Source organism: Pongo pygmaeus, chromosome 9, assembly GCF_028885625.2.
Source record: "Pongo pygmaeus isolate AG05252 chromosome 9, NHGRI_mPonPyg2-v2.0_pri, whole genome shotgun sequence".
NCBI classification, from domain to species: Eukaryota; Metazoa; Chordata; class Mammalia; order Primates; family Hominidae; genus Pongo; species Pongo pygmaeus.
Window position 1 is genome coordinate 128,940,432 of NC_072382.2, and position 5,210 is coordinate 128,945,641.

General features: G+C 43.1%; 1 long non-coding RNA gene across 1 annotated transcript; it reads left to right on the forward strand.

Annotated features, from left to right (window-relative positions):
• The first annotated feature begins 2,156 nt into the window (after positions 1–2,156).
• Positions 2,157–3,903, forward strand: LOC134740344 (uncharacterized). The gene is made up of 2 exons (XR_010127742.1): positions 2,157–2,281; positions 3,350–3,903. It is a non-coding gene; the product is annotated as an uncharacterized LOC134740344 (long non-coding RNA).
• The last annotated feature ends 1,307 nt before the right edge of the window (positions 3,904–5,210 follow it).

Below are 5,210 nucleotides of genomic sequence, written 5' to 3' on the forward strand. Positions count from 1 at the left end.
TTTCAGAAGAGAAAAATAGATAGGAAATTAGAGCAAGAAGTTGGGGGATATTTCAGAGAGCAAAAGGGGCAATGATGAGAAGGATGCAAAAAAGATCCAAGGTTAGGAGAAGAGCAGAAACAAAGACTAAGTACATCTAACAAAATAAAACGTTGATAAAAATAACACAGGTGAAGAGTTTTCTGGGGATGCATCTTTAAAACAATCATGAGAGGGGAAAAGAGAGAGAAAGAGAGGGTACCGTGTTGGGTGGAAGGATGTATCAAGGTCCAGCTTTCCTGCTTCACTGTCTTGCTGAGGGCACAAAGACCTGAGCCCTGGGCTAGAGAAGGATCAGTGTGATTCAACAGGGCACCAGGGTGTTCCTAGGACCCTGCTGGAGCTGGGCACTCTTCTCTGTGCCACACCCTCAGCTCAGGGGCCAGTTCTGCCTCCACAATCCTGAATTGACCTGTGCTGAATGCTTGATTCATCAAACTCCCACTTAGCTAGACATTCCTTTTCCAAAGTGCTTTGCCTGACATCAGCAATGCCTTTCTTTTGGCTAACTTTGTTCTGGCATCAGTTTTTGTCTTCACAGCATGCTGTGGTGGAAGGGGTCTGGGGCATGGATCAGACCGATGTGCCCTTGACTCAAACCCCTACTGGCTGTTTGATTTTAGGCAAGATAGTTTCTTCCTTGATAAAGTAAGGCTGATAATAATATTATCTACCCTGAAAGCTTGTTGTAAGGATTAAGTGAGATCACAAATGTGGAAGGATTTAATACAGAGAGGTACTCAGAAAACCTGGGTGGCCTTCTCTCCCCAAGCCAGGTCTAGCTACAGAGATGAGAAAGTAGCAAGAAGCCCTAGAAAGATAAGAAACGTGTCTAAATATGGTGGTATCCAGAGCTCCCCATTCTGGTCACCAGTGTGCTAATGGCTTTCCGTAGGATTTGGATCCGTAATCTCTGAGTGCGTCTGAGTATGTGTGTGTGATATGAGAAGATTAAAGGCAATTTCCCTCAAGTAGTGGGAGGCTTCTTGATGAAAGTTTTAAAGCTCTGTGAGCCCTCAGGCATATCTGCTGATCATAAAAAAGAAGTTGTTTCCCAGGAGAGTGAGAAGAACTATCCCAAAGTTGCAGTGGTCCCTATCCTCCCTGGAGCCCAGGCATCAGGGACAAACACCACTGCTCACAGAATGCAGAGCCCAGTCAGCAACCATCCTCCCCTTCCAAAGCCTGTCACTACCTGTTTACACTCCCTTCATCAGAGGTGACAGGTTGGAGCAGGAGAGAGAGAGAGGCATAGGCAGATATTATAGCATTTCTTACTTTCATCTTTCACTCTTTTCCAGGTAGGAGTCAGTACATTGATAACTTCCAAAGAAGTGTTAGGTTAGAAAGATGTGCCCTGCGTGTATCTCCTGTAGGGATCTCCTGGGTCTGACCTGGGCTCAGAAGAAGCCAGATAAGGAAGCCAAAGAAGGGCAGAAGCCCAGCATTTGTCCTGGGTCTCTTTCCTTCCACAGCAGAGGAGTCCTTTCCCCCGGGAGGTGGTAGGAAAGAAAAAGTTCGCATAGAACACAAAACTTAGCAGTGCATTTTATGGGATGTCTTATATTGTTTGCTTTACTTTTGTTCTCTTTTTCTAAAGCATGGATTATTTATTGTCCTCGGATAAATTGTAAACATATCAAAACTCATGTTCTATAGTCAGCCTGATTCACTACTACTTGATGATTACTTCTCGTGTTGGGAATGTGCATTTTATCTTTTCTCTCCTCCTTTCAAAATCTGCATATAACTCATTTTCTTCCACCAGTAAAACTTCCTCAAATAATTTTGAATGGCTACGATTCGTCCATATTGTTCCATCTCCTTAGCACATCTAAAAGTAAATGTAAATGTAAATTTTTATGCTATAATAATGAATTCTATTAATACGTATTATATATGGGTATTTTATATATATATGTGTGTTATATGTGTGTGTGTGTATATATATATACACACACACATATATAAGGAATACATATATATATATATGTATTCCTTATATGTACTGATACCCCATTGGATTGTACGTGCTTGCCTGTCCATTAAACCATACATAGAGCCATTCCTAGCAGGATATGAGAGGCCTAGGAAATTACCTCATGATTTTTTTACAGGTAAAATCTGATTGAACAACAGCGGCTGCCTTCATCAAGGGAGCCTGGAGAGCAAACAGCAGAAAAACAGTCATCTGGCAACATGTTGCAGGAAAAAGACATTACAAAAGAATAACAAGCTTGAGGTACGCCAGGAGGGACGGGGTTGCAGCCACAGCTTGTAGCCTACTTGCTGCCAGTTGACCCTTCCTCTTCTCTGTGAGGAAGTGCCGTGGGAGCCAGAATGTGCCAAGCCCTGCCCATTACTCACATTGGCTTTTCTGGGATGGATTTGATAAAAAGTTATTTGGTATGAGGGATGGCAGCCACTGGGGCCTGAGAATGTAAGCACACACCAAGTATTACCTGTAGACTGTAAACAGGAAAACACAGCTACTTTTCTGCACAATTTGTAGATTTCTTTGACTATTTCTAGATTTTTTTGTTTTTGCTTGTATTTGAAAATAATTGTGGGGATTATTTAGTAAGTAAAAAATTAAGCCGGGCACAGTGGCTCATGCTTGTAATCCCAGCACTTTGGGAGGCTGAGGCTGGCGGATCATGAGGTCAGGAATTCAAGACCACCTTAGCCAACACAGCGAAACCCCCGTCTCTACTAAAAATACAAAAATTAGTCATGTGTGGTGGCAGGAGCCTGTAATCCCAGCTACTCAGGAGGCTGAGTCAGGAGAATTGCTTGAACCTGGGAGGCGGAAGTTGCAGTGAGCCGAGATTGCACCACTGCACTCCAGCCTGGGCGACGGAGCTAGACTCCATCTAAGAAAAAAAAAAAAAAGGAAAAAAGAAAAAAAAAGAGTAAAACCTCTGTAATTATGCTTATCTGAGGTGGATTCCAGGTCTTGCTCTTTCTAACCATATGACTTCAATCAAGTTACTTCACTTTTCTGACACTTCGGGCAAAATGGGTTTAAACAATGCCTATTTTGAGGGGTTGTTGAGAGAATCATATATAACCTACAAAAGTGTATAGCACATCCTTGGTGCATAGTAAATGCTCAATGATAGCTATTGGTATTAATATTCCCCCACTGTACATTACCCACAGTATCCAGCAATGGTATTGATGACCTACCATCATGCTAACATATTAATGATGGTAACAAATGCAAACATCACTGGCATTAAAACCGTGGTCCACCCTGAGTCCTTGCCCTTGCCCTCATTGTGTTGTTGTCCCCCTGATTTCTCTACAGGCTTTCTATGTGCTCCTGCATCCCTCTAGCTACCTTCTGTGAAACTGAACCTGGCCTGGTCTTAAGAGCAAAGACCTGAACCCTGGAGCCACTTGAGGAGCCAGAACGAGGGATCCCCATATCCTTCTTAGACCTTGTTTATTCTTTCCATGACACCTACTCATTCACATGTTGTGGAATTTCCTCATTGTCTCTGTCTCATTTAAAAGTCATATATAACATGAATCAAAATAAGAAAACAGGGACAGTCAATAACAAACTGTGGAGAACAACGGACATGTGAGAGCACTCTGGTTCTCCAGGCTATCCGACTGGCGATGCTGCTTAAGTCCTATCTTGTACCCACTGCAGTGAGTAAATTGGATTGCTGAGCGAGAAAAAAAATGACATATTTCCCTTGTAGTGGAAGAACCTAAAAGGCTTTTTTCCGATTTTCAGATTCAGGTCACACAGCCCAAAACTCTTCTTATCTGCTTTCATTATATATATATTTAACATCTTATGATGAGGTTTGATCTTCTTTAAGGCTTTGATTAAATAGTCTTTGCACTTCCTGATGTGTGAGTTCATGATTTTCTATCAGAAGATGCCTTGATGCCTCACATGGACTTTAGAATGAAAATGTTATTTTCACCCTCAAGCCATAATGGGTTTTTCATCATCGACTTTATTATTATTATTATTATTTTATTTTTTGACAGAGAGACAGGGGGGAACGCCTCTCCCCGCCCAGCTGGGCCCTGTGGGCTCCCCTCCGCAACCCTAAGGCGGGAGGCTGAGGGCAGCAGGGAGTCGCACTTCACCTTCGCCCCTCGTTTGACCCATGGACTCATTAATGGAAGAACCGAGGCAAGCAAGTTCACGGGAAGAAATGCGCCCTCCCAACTGGAGGCCATCAGCTGCCCACTCTGGAACATCTCAGGGTGCCAACTGCATCTCTGCGGGGTCACCAGCCATTTCTAGGACATATGTTTGTCCTTGTGGTATTTGGGCTGGAGGACTCCAACAGAGATCAAGTGTGGAGAGCAGTTCCACAGTCTCAAAAAGAAAACCGCGGAAGTCTTGCTCTCACAGAAGTCATGACAGCAGTCCTTTGAAGATGCCCATACACATCAAATGTATTTGTGGCATTAACAAAAAAAGACCACAACAGTCTTCTACTGAGGTGTGGCAGTGGGATTTCAGCAGCAATTTCTGCCTATACTCCATCTCTCACACATGGAGATGTGTTGCCCTATTTTCTTCTCTAATTGCCTTACATATGCATATTGCTTTATTTCCCGACCTGAGAGTGTTAGATCCTCAAGAAGAAAAAACTGTATCTCCCATTTTCCCAGTATGTCAATTTCACTCAGAACAATTTGATGCACATGGTTGGGATTTAATCCATATTTGCCAGTGAGATCTTAGAGTATCAAGGAAAACGATTCCCTCAATTCTGTGAATTTCTCTGAGGTTTGCATGGATACACTTCCGTTGTTGACATTCAATGCATGTGAAATAGGCATCAGAGCTTTTTACCTGCCTCACTGGGGCAGAGCTTTTTACCTGCCTCACTGGGGACTGGGGACATTAGCTGCATGAGCTAATGTCTAGGAAGAACTCAGTGCAGTTACACACACACACACATGCACACATGTGTGGCGGGAGGCTTATTCCTACCTCTCAGGCTTGCTAAAATGGAAGTTTCACAAGCTTCCTGGCACTTTCTCCTGGAAATTGTGTGAGAATGTGCTCCTTGCCCTTCTTTCAGTTTTTAGCTCCCAATTCTAGTGTCCAAAGTCAGAAAGTAGGGGTCAGAAATAATGAAGAGAAGGTTAACCAGAGTTCATTGGATCTCAGATAATTAAGAGACCCAAGT